At 32.3% G+C, this 27,493-nt stretch overlaps 1 pseudogene; it reads right to left on the reverse strand.

Annotated features, from left to right (window-relative positions):
• Positions 1-2,142: 2,142 nt before the first annotated feature.
• The window catches only part of LOC149554418 (uncharacterized), a 46,294-nt pseudogene continuing 20,943 nt past the window's right edge, over positions 2,143-27,493 (reverse strand).

Below are 27,493 nucleotides of genomic sequence, written 5' to 3' on the forward strand. Positions count from 1 at the left end.
CCCTTCCATAACTACAGGAAAAACTTTACAACACTATTATTTTCTTTGTCAATAATCTCAACGATTCCTTGACTCATGAAGCTTTATTATCAATGTTTCAATTATAGATGTAAGTATTCTTTAAGCATCGTATGGGATGATCTCTACTCTTTTCATCAACCTAGTTACCTACATTCCTACATGAATCACCCTCCTAAACTTGAAATATTGAGTTTGATTGAATATGCAAGATCTTACTCATATGTTGCAAATCGGAAAGGATGCAAATGGAAAGCACAAGAAAAGATAGGTATTGTCAATGCTTATCCAAAATTTTATAAAATCCCACATATTGAATTTGAACATTTCAAGACATTCTGTTGGAGCAAGTTACTCTTATATAAGAATTTTTGTAATATAGAAGCAAAGATAGGACTCACAAAAGGAAAAATAGTCAACAATTGGTATCAAATGAATACTACAAGTTACACTATGTGACATGTAAGTCACACCAATGATGTTGGGAACAACTATGAGGAAGAAGATGATAATGAAGAAGAAAATGAAGATAATCAAGATACGAATGATGCGTTAGGTGCATGTGAATGGGAACTTCTCTCGCAAATGGGACCATTATGTACTATGGTACTCAATGAATTAAATATGCTCGGAAGGCATGAATTTGACATAAACAACAATTGGGACCATATTGGAGAAATTGTACTAGAGATATGTTTAGTATGATTAGAGTCATTTTGAAATTTAATATAGTTGACTTAAGTACATATACATTATCTCTTTGAAATGATAGTTCATCATTTCCTCTATATGATAAAAATAATTAAATTCTAAACTCTCCAAAAATATAATTTTCTTTTCAATAAAATTATAAAAAGTGATTCCATAATGTTTTTTCATACGATAATAATAATATGATCCAAAGATAATAATTATGATCTAAAGATAATAATTATGAATCTAGAATGAGAGGTAACATATTACAAGAATTTTTATACAAGAATTAAGATTGAAAATAAATATGCTTTGATGACTTTGATAAAATGTTAGCTATATGTGCATCATAATTTTATGAATTTTATAAATAGTAATAATAAGTGTTAATAAAAATGTAAGCTATATTATATGTTAATAAAATATAATGTATTAAAGATAAAAAAATTTAAAAATATTAGGATTTTTTAGCTTTTTATTGTATTAGTATTTTTAATTTCTATTTAAAGATTAATATTATAAAAATTTAAGAAGAAATTACATGTGTTAAATTATTCATTTATTCACATCTTTTTCAATTAATATTTTTATTAAATATATATAGTTCATTCATAAACTATTTAACACAAAAGTAAGTTATTGTTTGATAATGTCAAACGAAAACTTATTAGCCTATAGTGAGCATTTCAATCAAAGAAATTACTAGATAAATGAAATATTTTAGAGGATAAGATCAAGGATAGGGAAAAACGAAATATTATAAGAAGAAGAGGAGTTTATTGATCTATGGATGAGTTGGATTTGGTAAATCAAATGGTCTTCAACTTTTCAATTTTGGGGAGGATCATAGTATAAGAGATGGTTGAGCTACTTGTCTAATAGTGGGAACGACAACTTGTTGAATAGGAGTTTATTGATCTATGAATGAGTTGAATCTGGTACATCAAATCGTCTTAAACTTTTAAATTTTGGGGAAGATCATAGTAGAAGAAATGGTTGAATTAGTTGTCTAATAGTAGGAAAGACAATTTGTATAGGTCCTCAAAATGTGTTTTTTTCCTATTGAGTTTTTGCATCTTACTCACCATTGTAACTATATGGATCATTTTGAAAAAGTAGCCAGATATAATTTTTTCTTGGTTGACTATGTATGGCTCACCATTGTAAATATATTGGTCATGTTGGAAGAGGAGAAGCACAGACAAATAACTATTTACAACTACTTTGTAAAGACATTGTTTTCCACAAAATTTTATTGCATACTTAATATATTGCTATAATCTAGAGGCAAGAGCATCATCAAAAGTATAAATGACTATCGGCTTAACCCTTGCACTTTCCAAATGTGCAAGTGCTAGTGCTAATGCTTTATTTTCTAGTCTTCGATATTATAAACTGTCAACTGAACTCATGACCCAGTCACAATGTGCACTAAAAAGTAGAACTTCGGGTATCTGATACGCCCTCACAGTTGACTATTGCCCCTCTGTTGAATACTAAATTTGATATTGTCAGTCTTAGTTTGATGGGAGTCCAGACCTGCTCAATGTCCTTCAGTAACTTGCACACTTCTCTCATGGTGGGCCGTGCCTCTGGTGAATCTCCTGAACACAATAGACCAACTCGCATTAGTGAAATCAAACACTCTTCCACTTGGAAACTTTCACCAATTACCTCAGCAGCCCTCTCTGGAAATGCCATCTTCACCCACTTGTGCAGATTCACATCCCCGCCAAACATACTATCAATTGGCCTCCTCCTTGTCAACATTTCCAATAACAATATGCCATAGCTGTAAGCATCTCCACAAGGAGACATTTTACCACTCAATCCATATTCTGCAATCAAATGAATGATTTTAATTCTTTTCTCTATTCTACCATGCAACCCAAAAAGAAATTGAGAAAGAATATATTCAAGAATCGACTATACCTGGTGCTATGTAACCTTCTGAACCTCTTAAATCCATTGTTGTAGTGAGTTGACTGTGATTCTGCCCATCAATCTGGATATCTCGAAATCTGACAGATAAGCGGTCACATTTTCATCTAAAAGAAAATTACTTGGTTTTATGTCACAGTGTACTATCTGCACGTAACAATCATAGTGAAGATATTCCACGGCATGGGCTATATCTATGCCTATCTTCAGTATTCTTTCCAATCCCAATCTACAGAAATGATATTCATCTTGATACAAATGTTTCTTTAAGCTTCCACTAGAAAAATACTCAAATATTAAAGCTTTGAACTGTTGGAGGAATTAATTTCTATCAACTGTCGGTAGCCTTGGGGTTGGTTAACCGTCCACCATCTAGCCCACACTCCAGCGCCGTCCAAAGTAATTGCACAGTAGACAAATAGCCACCATAGTCGCAAAGAAATAGACCACATATTTTCCATGTGTAGCCATCCTAGCACCGGCCAACACATCAGCCTCACCATCCAGCATTAATTGTATTTTCAACTCTTTCCTACAAAATTTAATATGCATTTTCTTATAAATAGAATAAGCTAGGCTTGCGATCAGTAGATCCCATTTTGGGTTTCTCATTGTGGATCATGAGTGGATGGAATGTTGTAGCATTCTATGGATTTGTAATAGATTTCAGTTATGTTAATGAGTATGAAGTGTTGTAGCACAATTTGATGAATTTGTGTTTTACTTATTGATTTGAATATTTATCGTTACATTCATGTTTGTTTTTTATCCACTATATCCACCTCCTTCAAGTGGTATCAGAGCTAATGGGAGATCATCCTAGAGATCATGGAGAGCTCGAGAAGTTTGGAATTGGTGAAGAGTGTTGTGGCAATGTAGCCCAACAGACAACAACATTTGAAGTTATCTTCTACAAGAAGAAAGAGAAGAACAAATCAAGAGACTACTATGAGAAATAGAGAAGTCATGAAAAGAAGGAAGCCAAAGTTGAAATGTGTTTGAGTTAGTGTTGTGCAACGTTGTCACTCATAGATTCGAAGCATATGGAGCATCTCTGTGCAAGCAAGAGTGCCAGAGAATGCATACACATGGCATAGAACATATTGATCATGGAAATTTTTATTATGCTTGTGTTTGAAATATGTGTGTCAATTGTTATGCATTAGTTGTTAAAGTTAAGTTGGTTATCTTAGGTGTAACATGTTAAATAAAAGGTGAGATGGTGTGCTAAAGCTCGTTGTCATAGTGCAAAGGTCTCTGTGTGTGCTATTTGGAGTTTAAGTGTTGGAATCTGGATGAGAAAATTTTTAAGGCTTTGTCATATCAAATGTCGTCATGTAATAGTAGATTGCTGAATTGATATCCCCCAATCAAGTGATGGAGATTGAATGAGAATTGTTTGTTAATAAGCTATTGTAAGGGGTGCATTATTGGTTTTACCCAACACCCTAGAGTTTGATTGAATGTATTGATGAACCATGTATCTGAAAAGGATTCCTATAGAACTAGCGAGTACAGCAGTTGGGCACCCATGTATCTTGGTAGATGGATTTCTTTTTATATGGACTCAATAATTAGTTTGATGTAGGTACAAAAAAGAAAGGCCTTGAGTGATGATAGTTTCCCCGTAGTGATAATTCATGGTCATAGAACCAATGAGTGCTTGGTTTGTAAGTCATTTGAGTGCAAAGTTTATGATTATCTTGAAACCATTTGTGTGATGTTTGAGAAGTTTTGATATTGCATCGGTTATGGGTAATTCGTACAAAACCTAAAGTAATTATGATGTGGGAAAATGATATAAATGCAATAGCATTAGTGACAAAAATTAAGGGGGAGTGTTGGAGGAATTAATTTCTATCAACTGTCAGCAGCCTTGGGGTTGGTTAACCATCCATCGTCTAGCCCACACTCCAGCACCATCCAAAGTAATTGCGCAAAAGATAAATAGCTACCAAAGCCGCAGAGAAATAGACCACACATTTTCCATGTGCAGCCGTCCAAGCACTGGTCAATACATCAACCTCACCGTCTAGCATTAATTATATTTTCAACTCTTTCCTACAACATTTAATATGCATTTTCTTATAAATAGAATAAGCTAAGCTTGTGATCAACAGAGCCCATTTTGGGTTTCTCATTGTGGATCATGAGTGGATGGAATGCTGTAGCATTCTATGGATTTGTAATAGATTTTAGTTATGTTAATGAGTATGAAGTGCTATAGCACAATATGATGAATTTTTGTTTTGCTTATTGATTTGAATATTTATCGTTGCATTCATGTTTTTCTTTGATCCACTCTATCCACCTCCTTCATGAACTGATGGGTGGAACATGTGGTTATGATTTTAGCAAGATTCCTGTGTCAAACCTTTTGCAACACTTTGCATTCTACTTTGAAAATCTTTTCTGATTGTTCATGCATTAAATTGAGAACCCTCACAGCAACACTGCTACCATTAGCCAAAAAGCCTTTGTAGATGGATCCTGAGCTATTTGAAGCAAGCAAATTGGAAGTGTGGAATCTATTGGTTACTGCAAGAAGATCCTCATATGACATCCGTGAATGCTCCAAATTTTGAAGCATTTTTTGAATTGCTTGTGATCGATTGTTCCTCTATCTTTGCCAATTTCTTGCCCCTAGAAATTCAAAAACTCTTTGCACTTCAAATACATGGGGTGGTTGCGCCTCTAATATTTTATGCTCTTTGTACTAAAAATGTTTGCATGCCAACATTGTTAATCCCACCACTCCAAGGGAAAATATGGTACCACCAACAGCGACTCCAGCCAGAAATCCTGCTGATGGTATTTTCCTCTTCATACTCATTGTGGAAGACTGATTATTAGATTGTTGTTGAGTAAAAACAAAGTTCCATGTATAATTAAAAACTATATTTTTGTTTTGCGAGAGAGTTGGGAGAATGGTGCCTGTTAATTTTTTGTATGATAGGTTTAATACTATAAGACTCTTCATGTTTGATAATGATCCTGGAATATCTCCTATCAACTTGTTATTGGAAAGATCCAAGATTTCTAAAGTAATTAGGTGTGATAGAGAGCTTGGAATTTTGCCTTCCAGAAAATTGTGGTTGAGATTCAAAGCAATCTGTACCATATAAAGATTGCTAACTCCTCCTAGAATTATTCCACTAAGTTTGTTACTACCCAATTGAAGCTCTATCAAGGACTTGCAATCCTCTATATTCCCTAGTATAATTCTTGATAGACGATTATTTTGTAAATGCAGATTCTGCAGTCGCTGAAGCTCAAAAACTTTTGGAGATATGGATCTTGATAAGATATTGTAACTCAAATCCACATATGTTAGTGCTAATAAACTTGATAGCTCATCTAGAATATCTCCCTCAAATTTATTATTTGGCAGCTTTATATACTGCAACTACAGAAGTTTGGGTAGTACTTTGGTCAATGAGCCTCCCAAGGCATTATGCCCAACATCAAGAAGCTAGAGTTTAGTACAGCTTGCTAACTGCTTTGAAATTGAACCATTGAGAGAGTTGTTATTCATTTCTAGGTATGTCAAATTTGGGGCATTTGAAATAGCCAAAGGGATGCTCCCAGTCAAGTTGTTATTACCTAAGTGCAACCTGTAAAAACTTGTTGAGAAATTCTGAGGTATCTCTCTAGAAAGAAAATTGGAGCTAAGGTACAGTGTCTTGAGATTGCTTAGGGAAAACACTTGTAGAGGAATAGACCCCAATAATATGTTGTAGCTGAGATCAAGAGATTCCATACCTATGATGGCTTACAACTCCTTGGGTATGCTTCCCTTCAATTTGTTCTGATTAATTGCAAAGCATAATAGCTTGGTGAGGGCCTTCAATGAGCTTGGAATATTTCCAGAGAAGTTATTGGAAGACAAGACCATCATTTCCAACTTGACGAAGCCGCTAATACTATCAAGAATTGAACCAACAAAACTGTTTCCACTAAGGTCAAGATAAGTCAAGTTGGTACATTTAGAAATCTCCAGAGGGAATCCCCCTCCAAAATGTTTATGGGAAACATCTACTTTTTCCAGCTTTACACCCCAAAAAACCATTGATCCATCAAAATTATTGTACGTCCCAATGAATCTCATGAGCTCTGTCAGGTTTTGGATTGGTGCCATTATCTTTCCTATTAGATTATTGTGGGACATGTCCATGGATTGCAATTTGTGAAGAGAGTTAAGGGAAGGGAGGAAACCTGACATTGCATTGGATCTTAGATTCAGGGAAACCAAGCTTGTACAAGACATAATATTACCTTCAGATGGGGCTGACACTGAATTAGTTGAGAGGTCAAGAACTCGAAGGACTTGCAGTTTGCACACATCATACCAAATACTGGAATTAAACCCAAGACTGCTCAAGTGGAGTTCTACAACATCACTCTTATCTGCATTACAATTTACACCAGCCCACTAACATGGTTCTAGATTTGAAGCATTGTTTATCTAGAGAGATGAATAAGTAGCTAGGGTTTTCATTATTTCAGCTTGTGTGGAGTTGAGATCGAGTGCGACAGTCAGACACGATAGAATGAATAACAGACTAAGAACAGAAGTAAGATGTGTACAAAAATACCTCATTTTGTTTGTAGCTAATGTAGTGCCTGCCCCTAGTCTACATTTTTCCTAGTTTACATTTTTGCTATCATTGCCAGACTCTTTTAGGTCAGTTTTATGTTTGATGATTAGTAGCATTATCTTGAGATTATCAGATATTGTTTCAGACTTAGATGATATATGATGAGATTACTTGGTACTCTATACTTCATGTGTGCATGATGATTATTACAATGTTGTTAAGTTATTGATGATGTTTAGGTAGATGGATTATCATATGTGCTTTCTTATGGATACTTACCCCATACTACATGTGTATGGTGTGCGTGTTTGTTTTCTTTATGTATGGTATTTTTGATGTGGTTAAGGAAGGGATTCATAGTCACCCAATAGTCAGGATCTACACGATGCACCACTTCTTGCCATTGCCTATTTAGCTTAGTATATATTGTGTATGCACATGCATAGATTTTATGCAGGTTGCAAGTATTGAGTATCGACTTCTCTGAATTGCTAGGATGAGTGCACCCTATCGCATTATCTCAATGGCAAGAGAGGGGAGATAAATTCTTAAGTCCAAATCTTAAACCTTTGAGCCATTTGTCCTAATTGATAATTAGGACAAGTATCTGAGTCGTGCACCCTCCAAATGCGTCGAATGAAATTAATTCATGATTTTAACCCTTTATTTTGATTCTGTATGTTTTTTTCTATTATGGGTTTTTGTATTTTACTTTATGAGTTTTTGGTGAATTTTCTGTTAATTAAGTCTAATTAAAATATTTAATTAATGATTTAATTTAATGAAAAAATTATATGATATGTTAATATTTTATTAATTAAGAAATTAATTAAATAAAAAGAATTAAATTTGAGGATAAATTTATAAGTTTAAATTTGGAACATGATAATATTTAGTTAATTTCATAATAATATATTTCGAGTGCATTTTTAAATAAGTGTTAAATAATATTATTATTCAAGTTAATAAATAGTTATCAAATTTAATGTTCGAAAATAAATTTAGAAGTGGGAAAAGAAATTAATTTATTAAAAGTTTCATGATTGCATGATACGTGCATGAAACTAAATTTAATTAATTAATTTAAAAGAGGTCAAGTGAAAATCAAATAAAGTAATGTAATTAGTTAATAAATGTGCATGGAAAAGATAAAAGTAAGACAAATAAAAGTTAATAAAGAGTTAAAAGGTTGTGAGCAAAGAGTTCTCTCAGGTGAATGCACAATTAGTGCCCCGATTTTAGGGAGAGAACTCCTTATCATAATTTGGGGGTTCATTTTCAAAGGACCGTGAATTTTGGAGAAAGAGGAAATTTTTGGAAAGGAGAAGATTCTAAAAGGGGAATTGTTCTCTACAGATTTTTAGGGTGTAGTGAATTAACATCAGTGTCTGGGTAGATGCTTGTGAATTTTGCATAATTTAAATACACTATTTTCTTCCCTGTCTTCTTCGTGTTTGTTAGATGATTGTCTGGATAATTCTTGTGAAGAATATATCATGTTGTGGATTTTGGATATTTGGAAATTATTCTATATATGGAACGTCTTTAGTTGTTCAATATAATTTTCCTACTAGTAGATTCTAGAGTGAAAAAATTTATTGGGAAAGGGTTTGAAAATAAATAAATAAAAACCTTCTAGAAAAAAAAAAGCATACACATGTATATTAATTGGGAAAAATTGTAAATTTACCATCAAATTAGTGTTGGGGAATTGAATTGAATTTTTTTTTTTTTTTAAAGACATTTCCTTTGTAATTCTGTGTGTACAAAATTTCATATAGTGAATTATTAAAAAGGGGGGGAAATATATATATATATATATATATATAAACGTTTATCATAAAATTATTTTTTTTTAAAGAAAAATTTTATAAAAAAATTAATAAGTGATGGGGCAAGGAGGGAATAACCTGATAACTCCCACCCCTGATTGAACGCCATGCTGGCAACTGTTGCTGCTGCAGGCACTGCGACAACACTGTTGTCACAAGCCTACATTAGCAGGCAGTTGTCCATAAAGGCTGGCATTTTAAAAAAGAAATCGCAGGGGTATCACCTTGAAACTTGTGCCTATAATGTGACATCCCAGCATTATAAAATTTGATTTTTATTATAAAGTTTTAAATTTTATTAAGTTAATTTAATTGAAGTTTTTAATATAAGTATAATATATTTTAAATATTATGTTAATTAATAAAGTTATTAATAGTTTTAAATTTATAAAATTAATAAATAACATTTAATATAGTTGTTGACTTATTTAAAATAAATTTAGTAAATATTAATTAAATATTGTTAAATGAACATTAGCTTATTTAAATAAAATTTAATTTATTTAATATGAGTATTAATTAATAAGATAGGAAATATTTTAGGATTGTTAATCCAACTCCAGTAGAATTACAATTCAATGGGAATGAACTCAAGACAAATAGGATATTTATCCATAGTAAATTTAGAAAATTAATCTTCAAATTGTGGGGGCAAATCTTTGTTTTACTTAAACTAATACTTGAGTTAATTATAAGAAAAACAAAGGATATATCTTACTTAATAACAACTCTAAAAATTAAAACTGAAACCTCATATTTGGCTTAACAATATGATTGTAAAGGCAAATCAAAACATGTATTTGTATCTTGTTTCTTTATGCTCTCTGTATTTTGGGGTTTTGGAGTTGACTAGATTGTTGACCAATTATAGGACGTCTACTAGAGGCTTGGGGGGTTTTGTGAATGCGGTATCATGTTGACTCGATCTTGATCATTTTTGCTCAACCATGTATGTGATGGTATGCTTATGATGAGTATGTTTATATTGTTGGTTACTATGTTTTAGTGTCTTTGTGGAATAGCGAGATATATGCTATGAGATACCTGATTAAACCATTTTGAGTCATTGATCAGTATTGTTGGGATACTTCCGGTTGTTGGTTGAGAACCAGTGGATATTTTGATTTATCTCTGTTACTTTCTAGTTACTCATTAAGAACCGATGGTTATGGTGACTTATCTTTGTTGCTTTCCAACTGCTCGTAGAGAACTGATGTGATTATTATGATTATCTTTATGATGCTTCCCAGTTACTTGTATAGGACTGGGGTGATTTTTCTATGATTCTATGATTTGTGATTTCATGAGATTAGGGTAGGTTATCTATATGTAGTGTCGAGAAGTGGCTTGCAATGGGGGTCAGGGACCCTAAGTGGTCCTAGGGGTAACCTATTGTAAGTTGTTTAATAAGTGATCTAAATTTTCACTAAATACTAACTTAAATGAACCTAATAAGAGATAATTGTATGTTCTTGTCCATGCCTCAAGTGCTAGTACAGACTAGGATGGGAGTAGAGAGAATGCTTGGTTACGACCTTGCATTCCATAGCATGCCTTGTTAGTACAAGAGGATACTAGTGGCCGCATGGATCACTAGGGACCTGGGAGTCCTAAGGGACTGCTTGGGTAACTCCGAACGTGATTTGTGCGATGAAACTTTCTCTCTTACATAGTAGATTCCTACATGTCTTTGTGTGCCTCTAGGTCTAGATGTCAATCTATGTTGGAACCTTTGAGTTAGTATACTTTTAGAATTTCTGGACTTAGAGAGTATCTATGTTATGTGATTTGATACCATGTTTGGGACTTGAGACTATCTCTTGAGCACAGTGGGAGTGGGCCATTTAGGTTTCACATGGTCGGGTGGTAGTTCTTTTTCACTCTTACCATTGAGATCCATCCGTAGTCACCATGGCTGGAGCATTCTTTGTTGGCATTTATCTTCATTCTGTTCATGGATCATTATGATGGATGGTTAGATTTTATGATGGATGTTATATCTTTTTGATGTATGGATGTATCATGTATGGTGGAAGATTTCATTTATTTTATTGTACGTGTATCATGGATCTGAAGAGACTGATGTATTTCTATTTTTACATATGTATATTCTTTTAAGCCTTTCATACCCTATGACATGTACAGTTGATGAATGAGCATTCTAAATTAATTTTCCAAGAGGCATTTGGAATAAATGTATATTAAATGGACATTGGACTTTTCATTATTCTTTCATATGGATGTGGTATTTGATGGACTTAGTACTAGATTAAATTTAAATGTCATTCAACTTCATGGGATCCTAAAGGAATATAACCTGTTATGTTTGATTTTAGTTGAATGTATGTTATTGCTTCCACTACTATGTGTTTGATGTGAATGGTTTATCTTTCATGTTTCAAAAACAAAACAAAAAAGCTTCCAAACTTAGTTAAACTTTAGGTTATTTCTTTTGGATCCCTTGGCAAGGCGTTACAACTAATCAATCTAGTTAATAATATCATATTTCCACAATTCATTGCTAATGATGATGTTGCTTCTGATTTGATTGTTTAAGTTTTTTTTTATCATCAACGTTTCGGATCACACTTTGTGATCCATCATCGGGATGAGAGAAGGATGTAAGGACTTTTTACATCCTTCTCTCATCCTGATGATGGATCACAGAGTGTGATCTAAAATGTTGATGATAAAAAAAACTTACACAATCAAATCCAGAAGCAACATCATCATAATCAATCCAAGATTGAAACATTTTTGTTGGGTATGCCTCTTGAGCATGCATTTTGTTCGCCCCCAACCTAAAATGAAAGTGGGTATTATTGTAGTGGGTAGTATTTAATTTATATAGAATTCATCATAAATTGAGCAAAGGATGAATAACACTAAAGACGTTTTGAGTTCCAGTCAAGTGTAAGTGGAATTCTCAGTCTAATTCCACAAACAATATGAAAGTTGTGAGAGGTTGCATGGTAGATTCATGGTGGCAATAGTGTTGCTTTAATTGTAGTTACCTAATGATGTCTGTGTCAGTATTCCTCATCCTTTGAATGGGTTTGCACGACTTTGATGCAGCTTAATTTTTTTGCTTCAATTCCAACTCTAGGGTCCCACAACAAGGTCAAGGTCATCGAAGGTTGAGGTTCAACCTTGTATTTTTCGGACTTTCTATTCAAAGTCTATATTTTTTTTCTAACATGTAAATGAACGTTAAAAAAAATTTCAAAATGGAAAATGTTTACATTGAAGATTGTTGCCATTGCAAAAAGCCTCTCGGCTTAATAAAAGTAATTTACTATTAACCTAAATTTATTATCTATAATGTAACAATTTTAACTTAAAATGGGATTAATGGACCTACTTGCAAAGAAATGTTTGTTAGCTTGAAATAAAAGCTCTAGTTTTTATATACTATTTGTCATTACAATTTTTATAGTAATTAGTAATTATAATTTAAATAATAAATTTAATAAGTTTTAAAATATTATATCTTTATAATAAATTTAAAAATATATTATAGTTTTGTAATCAGAAATATATTGGTTAAAGTAAAAACAAGTGTCACTAGTGGATCATTGGAATAGAAATAGTTATTAATTATTGTAATACTTGATTAATATAATAAGTGAAATATTAAAAAAATAGATGTATCATATTTTTATTTTTATTTTTTATTATGTGTCATATAGTTTTAGTATCATAAAATGTATTACAAAATATCACATAAAGAATTAAATTTTGATAGTAGTAGTTAAAAGTAATTATAACTAAATTTATAAATAGCTTCATCAAGAATGTAAAAATATTTAATACTAGTAAAACATAATAACTACTAAAAATTTAGCCAAAAATAAATGGAGGAGGCATTTGAAAAAGGGGTCCTATAAGACCAAAATAAATGAGATTGGTTGATAGATTATAAACTAATCTACTAATATGTTAATATGTTGAAGTGAATGCAATAGTACTAGCCTACGACAAGTACAATAAAAATCTACAAATTTTAACTATCATACAAAATAGTTTAAAAATAGATTAAAAAGGGTCATATGACATGATTGGAAGTTGATCTTTAATTTAAATGTTGATTCACTTAAAAAAGGATTGTGTCCAAGCTAAATTTTTCTTCTTCAATTTTAACTCTAAGGTCTTATGTTCAAGGACTCTAAATCTCCTTGTCATCAAAAAGATTTTTTTTCATACTTTTAATACCAAAATAAAATGTTTACATAATTTTAGATATGATAATAATTTATTATTATATAATTTAATTTGATATCTATAATTTATTTGTAATAATTTTATGTTAGGATTGAACTAACAAATGCAAGAGTAGTAACATCTCCATAAGTTGAAATGAAATATTTTCTTGTTTGAAATATTGTTCTAGCATAAATAAGATTTTATTTATTCTAAATTTAAAAGGGTTGCAATATTTAAAAGGATGTCTTTTTGAATGATTTGAATGGGCTTTGAGAAATTTTTAGAAGTTTTACTAAAGAATTTTGTATGGATTTCATAATACTAACAAGCTTAAATATTTGAACTTCAAACATTTTAAATAATTATCTTAAGTTTAATTCAAAATTAAAATAATAGTTACATATAGAATAATATATTCAAATCTTAAAATAAAAATTGTTATTATTTACTTAATTAATGACATTTAATATTAAAATTTGGGTGTGGGAAAATATTTGATTTGTACCTCGAAACCAACCCATTAAAATCTAAAAACTAAAAGATCTTGTTTCATTAAATAATGTTTGAATTTATATAATTGCATAAATTTATTCTTAGTAGTCTCTAAAGTAACTTATGATAGTCCTTTGTGAGAATGTAGTAAGAAAATATGGTAGTGAGTATAAATTAATGTATGTTAAGTTTTAAGAGCACTCTAAAAATAGCCAATCACATATGATTGAGCTTTGGTTTGTGTTGGCCTGATTTTTCACCCAACCAGAAAATTTTGAAATACCTTGTGAAAATCAGCAAGGAATGTATTTTTGTTGCTCGGGGTTTTTGAAAATTTTGTCATTCCTCATTAAAACCTTAGAAAATACTCATGTCCAATGTTCTGATAAATTGTCCATGAAATGATTTGCAAGTATGAAATAGGGATACATCAAAAACTATGGTCATTTGTTTAACTTTCTATATCCCTAGGTTCCTTAGCTATTTTTCATATTATAATGGGTGCCTCCATAATGTTTCAAGTTGTGTTGTTGCGAAGTTTCTTTCTTTGCAACATCACCCCATTTTGAATTCTAACTATTTTAGTAGTCGTGAGGGTGCAAAGAAGTCAATCAGAGGGCCATCATGACATCATAGATGTTAATGGTAACTACAAAGTCTTGGTTGTGAAGGAGCGATTCAATGGAGATCACATGATCACATCTTATTTCTAGCTTGAGGAATCTTTAGTTATGATGGTGTGAAGGGTAAACATGGTAGTTATAGTTCATGTCAGTCGCAGCTTCACAAGAGGTTAAGGTTAACCCATGGTTAAATTGGAGAAGTAGCAAAAATCCTTCATCACATCTTCGTAAGGTTAAAAGATGAGTCAGAGGTTGCAGTTGCGAAGATGTGAAGCAATCAGGATAAGGCCATCATAGTGTCATAGCTGTTAAGGATAACCTCCAGGTTAGGGCAGTGAAGCCATGAAAGCTAAAGTTAAGCCTTTTTGCATGGTCACAACATTAAATGTCAAGTTAGTGAAAACAACTCTAAAGGTGCAAAAGCAAGCAATCGCATGGTTGCAAGATTAACTCATAGTGTAGATTAACATGTGTGAGGATGTGAAGATGGTTAGTTAACCTTCGAGCACGTGGTTGCATCAGTTAAAGTGTGGTTATGGGTTAAGGACCCAAAGGTGCAAGAAAATGACATGTGGCGAAGCCTGGTGATGTAGTGAGTGAGGTGGTAGATTCAGCCAATAGGAAGCTTCCATGTGGTGCATCTAGAGGTCATTGCATAGGTGGTGACATGGCATCAGTATAGGCAATTTTGTAGGATTGTAAATCCATAGATGCATAGTTATAATGTTACACCAATAGCGTATGGTCGGGAGTCTTCTACAATGGAATCATGATGCTACCCTAATACAACACTATGACATTTCATATGGTTGGGAGATTGAAATCATGCAATTATGATGCTATGGAAATTTGAGTAGTCATAAGTCTTAATATGAATACATATGATCTCACTCCAATCATAAGATCAAGAAGGAAAAGATGAAGACCTATGATCTTACACCAATCGTAAGATCAGATGTAAGAAGACAGATTGTAAGATCACAGGAGCAAAGTGAAGGTTTTTGAAGCCACAAAATATTGATGATCTTGTGAGATCATAAAAGGCTTAAAGGGGGACCTTCGACCATATGAAGACAAGGGGATCGTAAGATCATAAGACATGAATCTATGAAGTGGGGCCAAGCTCATAGGCATAGTAGAAATGTGAACGTATCATTGTAGTCTCCCAAAGATATGATAAAGAGATGATTGTGAGATTGCAAGGGGAAAACCATGAGAGCTTTCGATGCTACGATAGCGAAAGGCTACAATCAATTTAAGATCATAAAGGTAAAGGTTAAGGTTTTTGAAGCTACAACGAAGAGGCTATAGTTAGTGTATAGTCGAGAGTTGAAGGAAGTGATTAAGAATAAACTTCCAAAGTCATGACAAAGAGTCAGTTAACTATGATCAAGAAATTGTAAGACATGAAAAGGAAAGGCTCAATGCTAGGAAAAGGTGTGATCATAACATCGTAAGAACTAAGATACATGTTGGGGATGCTATGAAGGGTTTACAAAATGTTAAGCATAAGTTCACAACTCCAAAAGAGGACATAGCTTTCAATGTTCCAATCTTACGATAAGTTGTGGCTTTTAAGATTGTGAGAAACTTAAAGGGTTTCTTCAAGGATACGAAAAGTAATAAATTGTAAGATCGTAAAGGCCTATTTACAGGCTTACAAGAATACAAAGGGTTTGAATTCTAGGTGAATAAATAGAATAGGGCATAGGTCAGCACTGAACGACCAAGAGCGATGAACATTGATGCTCGATCTATATAGCAACAATGAGGATCTGATTTTCAAGTGGAACAAAATCATATTTAGATGATTTAGATGAAATTAGATTCATTGAATGACAACCAAGAAAGAAATAAATATTTGGAAAGTAGTTGTAGATATTAAGGCTATGTCAACATGAAGCAGCTGAAGACTTAAAAGATTAAGGGTATGTGCAGGATCATGGTCAACCAAAATATGGCCTTAAGTGGCACTGAAAAACCAGCAAATTAGGGTTATGTCAACTTGACACATAATTTTAAAGTGGTTTTGGAATTTATATCAAAAAGTTGTAAGAAAATAATCTATAGGAAATTTAATCTAGTTTCTAAACTACTAGCCCTTATCTGGAGAAAAAATTATTTGATTGGTCCAAAGTTTGGATTTTAATGCAGTACTACAAAAATTTCAGAGCAAAAATAAAAAGTAGGTGTATTTTTTACCACCTTAATTAAAATCAAATGATAATATTTTCTAATATAATTATAGATATCAAAAGTAGACTCATGCTTGGATGTGATGCATATTTTTGAGAATTTTTATTCCAAATAAATAATTAATTATGAATTTTCTACTATACTATTTTCAGAATTAAAAAACTCTCGTGTCTAACCACCTTAACTAGTTAAAAAAAATTCAAAATTAAACTCTCTTTTTTCTCTCTTATACTAGTCGAAGCATAGAATGTGACGCATCTTTCAAATTTCAAAAATTTAATATGGTTTGAAAGTTATAGCTATTTTTCAATTAGCATGTAAATTAGCACTTTGTAGCTAACTACATTAGAAAATAAGTAATAATTACTTAACTCATAATTTGACAGACATTATATCAACAGAAAGTTGAGAACATTCTTAAGAAACCCTTTTAGTTTCATCAAATTTGGATTCAAAAAAGTCATCAGCTACATTGTCGCAGTTAGAAACACACAACACACCAAAAACATGTTTTTGGGATGTTTTTGGTGTTGACCATGGAGGGTTGGCATCCAAAACAAAACCAAGCCTAATCAAGTATCCATTCCCAAATCGGATACCCGTTCTTTTTTTTTTCGTTCTTTTTTTTTAAAAAAAAATTTAAAGATTTTTTTTAAAAAATCAAATTCTTTTATAATAGTATGACCCCTTTTTAGGATACATTATATGTGTTTTAAAGGCTTTATGACCCTTAACCATACATATAATGGTTCCAAAGGGTCAAAAGGGGTCATAGGGTACCTTTTGACACTCTTTAACCCATTTGATGACATTAAGTGTGCTTAGGGGTCAAAAGATACTCAATTACTCCTTTCGACTCATTTGTACACATAATATATATTCCTAGGAACCCTAAGAATGTATTTTCTTATTTAATGAGTCAGAAGGGTTCATAGGGAACTTTATAATTCCATTTGACCCATTCAAACACATAATGTATGTCCCTAGGGGTGCTAGGACCCCTAAGAACATATGTGGTCCTAGCACCCCTTTGGACCCATATAAACGATTATAATATGTCCCTAGGAGTCATAGGACACCTAGAGACATATGTTGTCATGAAATATGTCGAAAGGGTCATACATTATCCTGTGACCCCTTTCCAACCCATATAAATGATTGTAATATGTCTCTAGCGGTCCTAGGACCCCTAGAGACATATGTTATAATGAAATATGTCGAAAAGAGTCATAGGTTATCCTGTGACCCCTTTCGACCAAAATAAATGACAATAATATGTCCCTAGTGGTCCTTCGACCCCTAGAGACGTATGTTATAATGAAATGTGTCAAAAAGGGTCATAGGTTATAATATGAGCCCTTTCGACCCATATAAATGATTATAATATGTTCCTAAGAGTCCTAGGACCCATAGGGACATATGTTGTAATGAAACATGTCAAAAGGGGTCATAAGGTTATCCTATGACTCCTTTTGACCCATATAAATGATTATAATATGTCCCTAGGGGTCCTAGGACCCCTACAGACATATGTTGTAATGTAATGTGTCAAAAGGGGTCATAATTTATTATATGACCCCTTTCGACCCATATAAAATATTATAATATGTCACTAGGGGTCTTTGGACCCCTAGAGACATATGTTGTAATGAAATGTGTCAAAAGGGGTCATAGGACATCCTATGGCCCATTTTGAACCATATAAATGATTATAATATATCCCTAGGGGTCCTAGTACCCCTAGGGACATATGTTGTAATGAAATGTGTCGAAAGAGGTCATAGGTTATCGTATGATGCATTTCAATCAATACAAATGATTATAATATGTCCCTAGGGGTCTTGGGATCCCTAGAGACATATGTTGTAATGAAATGTGTCGAAAGGGGTCATAGGTTATACTATGACCCCTTTCAAACAATAGAAATAGTTATAATATGTCCCTAGGGGTCCTATGACCCCTAGAGACATATGTTGTAATGAAATATGTCGAAAGAGGTCATAAGTTATCCTATGATGTTACATCCCAATTTTTGACCTAGCTTGAAATAAAGTTGTTGAGGTTCTCATGAAGTCAGTTAGTAGTTTAATTTGATATAATCTGGCGAGATGGTAAGATAGTTGGTCATTATGATTTCAAGTGCAGATGACATGTTTGTTGATTACAGATTTATGGAATTAAGATGAATGGTTAACCATTATGATTATTTAAGATTATATACTTTATAATTTAATTATAAAGAAATTTCTTGTAGGGAGCATGTCAAAGGGGGTGGAAGCATTCTCAAAAAAGAATTAGGCAAGGCATCACCATCATTGGATAGACAGGTAGAGGACCTAGTGATTTGAAATGGGACACATCTCTGGAACCGCATGAGTTGTTAATAATTAATTTAATTTAACTAATTAATTTTAAATATAAATGTATTCTTAAAGGATTTTAAATTATCTTTTTTCATATTATTTTTAATAATATTTTATATATGTATATTTGAATATAAATATGTTTTGGCATCTTTATATTTTAATAATTTAATAAAATGATGTTTTAAAGTACTTATAAGATTTTAATAATTTTTGAATTATAATAATATTTGAGTTACTTTCACCTTCCAACTCTATTATTTCTAATTTAATATTCTTTAATGATAGCACTTAGCATAATTCATCAATTTAAACATTTACAATTTGAGTTTAATCTTTTCAACTTCTCCTTGAGGTATTTGAATGACATCTTGTAGGCAAGAAAGCCATAAGGTTGGCTTGCAATATATTAATGGGAGTTTTTTCATGTTCTCAGGTACCAACCCTGCAATCTGACTCCCTATTTCCATATGACTTTTTATGTGCATTTCCCTTTCCTATTGCGATGCCACTAGCACCCAAGTTTCATCATTTTCTTTTGCAATCCATAATCCCTTATTGTCATGGAAATCAGAGAAGTAATGAGTCCAGGAAAAGCATTTTCGACTATAGAGCCATGAGCCAATAAGCATCAAAGTTTTTATGTCTTGCTTTTAGAGTTTAAATGTTTTGCATTCAGAGTTTATATGACTTTGCATCCAAAATAATTACTTCCTTGCATCCCTAAACAACTACTTTATGTGGAATTTGAAGGAGGCATTGAGTCCACTAAAAGTAATACATCTGCAGGGCAATGAGCCATGTAAGGAGATGTTTTGTCTTTTCTACCTTATTTCTTTGCATAAACTTGCTTAGGCTGAGATGGTTTTTAAGTCTTTATCCATGATTCTGGTCGATATTAAAACAAGATGTCTTCCATATGTTATAGAACATAAGTAATCATCATAAGTCAGTTTTTATGTACACATAATTTTGCTAAGCATAAACTTAGTTGGATATTAATGATTGTCCAAGTAATACTCTCAGTTCAATCAAATGTCTGGAACGATGGAATAATTCCAAGATTGTCAATCCTTTGAATAAATCTTTGAAGTTCTTCATTTAAACTTTACTTTTATCTTTTTTAAATATGTCTTAATATATGATAAATAGTATTGATGTCACCTAGCTAATGCATGGATGAGGTGATGAAGGTGCAAGCTATACCAATAAAGATAAATGTTTAGGCACCAAAGAGTCACTGGGCTGATGGCCTATTATGGTGAGGAGGTGTAGATGAACCTATTAAAAACAAATATAGGAATGTTGACATTTTGAGATCTATTAAGAACATAATCTCACAATATGAAATAATAGTGGTATGTAATCTTTTGAATATATGAAGGAGCTATCTGCTCTAAGAATTCTGAATACCTAGGACTTACCTAGCTATGAAGCCAAGATGATGGGTGATGTGGTAAGAAAGGAATCCTCACTAGTATGAATCAATATCAATTATACATTAAATATTTACCATTTAAAAAAATTAATAACTCATGCATAATCTTGTTATGGTGATCTCCTACTGCCAAGTCGTATGGCATGTTTATATCTTGAGTTTAGTGGATGGTAAGATGTTCCCTATCAATTCTAGGTAGGGAGTGCCTTTCTTGTTAGAGATCATGTGGGGATATATATTGTGGTCTAAGGTTGGGTGGTTAAACCCCTAACAATATTTTCCTCTCTCAAGATGTCAGATATGCATCAAACAAAGATAAGTCATGCATTCAATTGTTTATTTGAAACAAGTATTATCATTTTTGTATATGAGATGGTAAGATTAAATTGAAGTATGTCATTGTTATCATCATTTTATTTTCATAAAAATATAAGTATTTATCTAATCTTGAGAAACTATCACAGATAAGCAATCGAAAGGAAAAGAAAACTGAAGCCCTAATTAATTATGTGCCAGCTAGAACCTTGAATGATACAATGGTATTGGAATCCCTAACTGAATCTATGGCTGCAAAAGCCCTAGATTAAATCCATTGTTGCGGAAGCCCTAAATTGAATCTATGGTCGTAGAAGCCCTAAGTGGTAAAGCTGTATCAGAAGCCCTAAATGAACCACTGGTAATTGACGCCCAAATTGGTAAAATGATATGTGATGTCCTAATTTAAATTATAGTGGTATTTAGTTGTAATCATCAAATAATTTTTGAGATAGTAGTTTTTAGATGATAGTCGACTAGTGAAATTGTTAGAGTGTATTTATGGACTAATCTGGGTGGTTGCAGAAGCATCCTTTGTTGATTTTCAGTCTTAGTTTTTCTGAGGTATGTGATTTTCAATTTCAAAAGTAATTTCATTTATTGGTATTTCAAGTATTTAATTAAGAAATTTTGTATAACTGTTTTTAACAATAAATCTTATTCACATGAACATGAATGATATAACTATTTCCCTATGAAACAAAGTAGTAATTGTATTCTTTGATTATGATAGATGTTAATTTAGGCCCAAGAAAATTGGGATGTTACATATGGTATCAGAGTGCTGGGTTCAACCCTAAAACCTTGGGTCTAGCACTATTTTTGAGAAACTAAAAACATAAATATTGAAGAAAAAAATTGCATATCTGGTTATTGCAATAAAAATTGGAAAAACACAATAGAAAATCATTCAAAATAGCCAAGAAGGCTGAAATGATATGAAATGGACAAATATATAAACTATGATATCATAGAGTTGAACCTATTTTAGAAAGATAAAAAGGATTGGCAAGCTAAGTGGTGGAGATCGGGTTTGATGACCCAAATTTTGAAATCCTTAGCTAGGGTGGAATTAGGCAGATTTGCTGAAACAATTGATCTTGTTGATTGTCTAGATGCTTTAATTTTTTTGTCAAATAACTGTTGAGGACTTCAACCCACCTGATTACTCAATGGTAGGACTAGAACGTTATATATGCCTTATCCTTGGTGGGAGGGCCATTATTTGTTGAGAATGAGAAGATTAAAAAGGGTCCTAATGCCTAGAATTGTGCAATCCAAACACAATTTATAATCTTGATAAAATGTTATCTAAATCCATCATGAGTGGGTTTGTTGACCCAAATTGATGAAAAAATTAAATTGTTACCAATTTGAACCTAAATTGAATGAAAACAAAACTGTGAACCATGATTCTTTCTGATGTTGGTTAAATGAAAAGATCATTATGTGCTCCAGTAAGGAGTTGGAACTATCAATGTTTGTTTACAGATGTAAACCTTTGATGAAATGGGCATGGAAGCTTGAATCCTAGAAATGGGAAAGATGAGTATTTACAGATGAATGATGAGAATACTCATGAAAATCTTATGAATTGTTTTAGATACTTATTATCTTGATTTGATGATCTTGCTTAGTATATCATGGTTTTATACTTTGACACTTTGTTATACATGTATAATACACATGCGATGTTGACTTTACATATTGAGTTTTTTTGGAGATATCCTATCATGAAATGATTATTCTAATGAAATATTGGGGTTGAATGCCAAGGTTGTAATGGAAAAACATGGATTCACTAACCTATTACAGTTTATCTGTAAGTTTTCAAGGAAGATCTATCCATTAATGAGGGCTATATGCTAGATGGTATGTATGAGTAATTTAAATTATGATCAAGTTATGATCCAAAACTTTCTACTTGAAGAATTTCAATTTCGAATACTTATCTTCCTTTCAACCATTGAACCCTATAAATAAAGAAATCAATATGGAATCAAACTAATGATATGGTGAGTTTCTACATAAGTATGATAGGAATATGAAACATAATTAACTCAACTGATTCTAAGATGACCACCGTTACGGTAAAGTGAATTTAGGCGAGTGTGTGTTCAATTTTATGTTACCATGCAAGTATCTTTCTAGAAACTTTAAAGTAAAAATGGATCTTGAGTTTCAACTATGATTTTCGTTCTGACCCAATTGAGAAAAGAAATGATATCATAATGATTATATATATGTATATTGTATGTGGAATCTTCTTTTATTGTCGAACCACAAGGGGAATGGTACATTACATTCCAATTTTTTAAAATACTCCTTTATAATGTTTTTTGCAATTTCAAGTTCATCAAGGCTGATGAACCACAAGGGGAATGCTATGTTACACCCCAATTTTTGACCTAGCTTGAAATATAGCTATAGAGGTTCTCATGAATTCAGTTGGTAGTTTAATCTGATATAATTTGATGAGATGGTAAGAAAGTTGGTCGTTATGATTTCAAGTGCAGATGACATGTTTGTTGATCACGAATTCATGGAATTAAGATGAAAGGTTAACCGTTATGATTATTTAAGATTATATAATTTATAATTTAATTACATAGAAATTCCTTGTAGGGAGCATGTCAAAGGGGGTGGAAGCATTGTCAGAAAAGAATTAGGCAAGGCATCACCATCATTAGACAGATAGGTAGAGGACCTAACAATTTGAAACAGGACACATCTCTGGAATTGCATGAGTTGTTAATAATTAATTTAATTTAATTAATTAAGTTTGAATAAAAATGTATTCTTAAAAGATTTTAAATTATCTTTTGTCTTATTATTTTTAATAATAGTTTATATATGTGTATTTGAATATAAACATGTTTTGGCATCTTTATATTTTAATAATTTAATAAAATGATGTTTTAAAGTACTTATAAGATTTTAATAATTTTCAAATTATAATAATATTTGAGTTATTTTCACCTTCCAACTCTATTATTTCTAATTTAATATTCTTTAATGATAGCACTTAGCATAATTCATCGATTTAAACATTTTCAATTTGAGTTCAATCTTTTCAACTTCTCCTTGAGGTATTCAAATGGAATCTTGTAATGACAAGGAAGCTGTAAGGTTAGCTTGGAATATATTAATCAGAGCTTTGTCATGTTCTGAGGTAGCAACCCTGCAATCTGACTCCCTATTTCCATACAACTTTTTTTGTGCATTGCCCTTTCTTGCTATGGTACCACCAGCACCCAAGTTTCATCATTTTCTTTTGCAATCCATAATCCCTTATTAATATAGAAATCAGAGAAGGAAGTAATGAGTCCAAGAAAAGCATTTTTGACTATAGAGCTGTGAGCCAATAAGCATCAAATTTTTTATTTCAACCTTTTAGAGTTTAAACATTTTGCATTTAGAGTTTATACGACTTTGCATCCAAAATAATTACTTCCTTCCATACCTAAACAACTACTTTTTGTGGAATATGAAGGATGAATTGAGTCTAGTAAAAGTAATTTAAGGAGATGTTTTGTCTTTTCTACCTTATTTCTTTGCATAAACTTGCTTAGGTTGAGACAGTTTTTAAGTCTTTATCCATGCTTCTAGTCAACATTAAAACAAGATGTCTTCCATGCGTTATAGAACATAAGTAATCATCATAAGTCAGTATTTATGTCCACATAATTTAGCTAAGCATAAACTTAGTTGGATATTAATGATTATCCAAGTAATACTCTCAGTTCAGTTAAATGTCTAGAAGGATGGAATAATTCCAAGATTGTCAATCATTTGAATAAATATCTGAAGTTCTTCATTTAAACTTTACTTTTATCTTTTTGAAAATATGCCTTAATAGCTAATAAACAGTATTGAGAGCACCAAGGATGTCACTCGACTAATGCCTAGATGAAGTGATGAAGGTGCAAGCTATACCAATAAAGATAAATGTTTAGGCACCAAAGAGTCGCCGACCTGATGGCCTGTTATCATAAGGAGGTGTAGATGAACTTTTTAAAAAGAAATACAGGAATTTTGACATTTTGAGATCTCTTAAGAACATAATCAAGTAGAATACAAAATAATAGTGGTATGTAATCTTTTGAATATATGAAGGAGCTATCTACTCTAAGAATTTTGAATACTTGGGACTCACCCAGCTATGAAGCCAAGATGATGGGTGATATGGTAAGAAAGGAATCCTCACTAGTATGAATCAGTATTAGTTATGACATTCAATATTTACCATTTAAACAAATTAATAACTCATGCATAATCCTATTATGGTGATCTCCTACTGCCAAGTCGTATGGCGTGTTTATATCTTGAAGTCCAGTGGATGGTAAAATGTTCCCTATCAATTTTGGGTAGGGAGGGCCTTTCTCATTAGAGATCATGTGGGAATATAAATTGTGGTCTGAGATTGGGTGGTTATGCCGTTGACAATGTTTCCCTCCCTCAAGATGTCTGATATGCGTCAGATAGAAATAAGCCATGCATTAAATTATTTATTGGAAACATGTATTATCATTTTTGTATATGAGAAGATAAGATTAAATTGAAGTATTTTATTATTATCATCATTTTAGTTTCATGCAAATGAATAATGAATATAAGTATTTATCTAATCTTGGGAAATTGCCACAGATAAGTAATCAGAAGGAAAAGAAAATCAAAGCCCTAATTGATTGTGTGACAGCTGGAACCTTAAATGATACAATGGTATTGGAAGCCCTAATTAAATCTGTGGTATCGAAAGCCCTAGTTGAATATGTGGTCCTAGAAGCCCTAGATTAAATCTTTCATCACAAAAGCCCTAAATTGAATCCATGGTCATAGAAGCCCTAAGTGGTAAAGTGGTATCAAAAGCCCTAAATGAACTGATGGTAATTGATGCCCACATTGGTAAAATGATATGTGATGCCCTAATTTAAATTATAGTGGTATTTAGTTGTAATCATCAAATGATTTTTGAGATAGCATTTTTTAGATGATAGTCGACTTATGAAATTGTTATAGTGTATTTGTGCACTAATCTGGGTGGTTTCAGAAGCATCCTTTGTTGATTTTCAGTCTCAATTTTTCTAAGGTATGTGATTTTCAATTTTAGAAGTAATTACATTTATTGCTATTTGAAGTATTTAATTAAGAGATTTTGTATAACTATTTTTAACAATAAATCTTATTCACATGGACATGAATGATATAACTATCTCCCTATGAAATAGATTAGTAACTGTATTCTTTGAGTATGATAGATGTTAATTTAGACCCAAGAAAATTGGGATGTTACACATGACCCCTTTTGACCCATATAAACTATTCTAATATGTCCCTAGGGTCCTAGGACCCCTAGGGACATATGTTGTCATGAAACATTTCAAAAGGGATCATAACATTATCGTATGACTCCTTTTGACCCATATAAATAATTATAATATGTCCCTAGGGGTCCTAGGACCCATAAGATATATGTTGTAATGAAATGTGTCGAAAGGGGTCATAATTTATCCTATGACCCCTTTCAACCCATTTAAACAATTATAATACGTCCTTAGTGTTGGATAATGATTGTCCTTGATGTCACACAAATACCATATCAGTCATTAGTCTCAAGTTCACCGAGCTCAGACAATCTGCAATGCAATTTACAGTACCAACTGAGCTCACTCAATCATCAAAAGAAATATGCAAGACAGTGTTAACTAAGCTAAATTAGTCAACGAAGGAAATGTGAAAAGCCAGTGTTAACTGAGATTCACTTGGTCTCCAAAGGGTAGTTTCCATCGAGCTCACTCAGTCATCAAATGAATTAAAGAAAAGTCAGTGTTAACCGAGCTTCACTCGATCTCCAGAGGGTAGTTTCCACCAAGCTCACTCGGTCATCAAATGAATTATGGAAAAGTCAATGTTAACCGAGCTTCACTTGGTCTCCAAAGGTTAGTTTCCACCGAGCTCACTCGGTTATCTCAGGAAACTCAGTAATTACCAAATTCTCCTGGCGATTGATGATTTGTCACGAAGTTCGTTGTATCAACTGAGCTCAGTCGGTAAACAAAGGAATTATTTTCTAAAAAAAGTTCACCATGTAGGGTCGGCCAGTATAGGGATTTGCTAATAATTACTTTTAGCTGGCTATTGTAATTGTTTTTTTTAGTCAGTGATTTGAGCCGACTAAGATAATTTGAAAGATATATATGGTCATTCAAGTTATGAATTAAAGCGTATGATTATGAAAAAGTTATGAATGTGAATTATAGTATGAAGAGGCGAATCTTGAGAAAAGTTTGATGGAGGATCAGATGTGTTAAAGGAGCTGCAAAGTTATATTTGATCAGTAAGGATCCAGTCAAGCATAACAGAGATCTGCAATCAACAAAGATAAGTTGCACATTATATCAGGTCATTTCATTGTTGCTTTCTAACCATTGTAACAATGTATTCAAAATCTCTTAACAGAGTTGGTTTAACAGCCATTCAATAAATCCTCTAACAAGGTGACAGTTCAGTTGAATTGTTCTAAAGACCTCTAATAAGGCCACTCCTAACAGGGTGACTAAATCCTTTAATAGGGTCACACCTAACAGTGTGTTTTTGTAACCTTTAACAAGGTTGGCTCCTAACAGGGCTCACTTCAAAAGAGTGAAAAAGTTACATTGGTGGTTTTTCCCATATTGGGTTTCCACATTAAAACTGGTGTCTCTTGTGTTCTTAATTGCTAAATTACTTTGTGCATGATATCATATCAGTTCTTAATATTTATCATTTGCTGCATTATCAA

The sequence above is a fragment of the Cupressus sempervirens genome, chromosome 5, assembly GCF_028749045.1.
Source record: "Cupressus sempervirens isolate cs-2001-9-10 chromosome 5, ASM2874904v1, whole genome shotgun sequence".
Classification (NCBI taxonomy): Eukaryota; Viridiplantae; Streptophyta; class Pinopsida; order Cupressales; family Cupressaceae; genus Cupressus; species Cupressus sempervirens.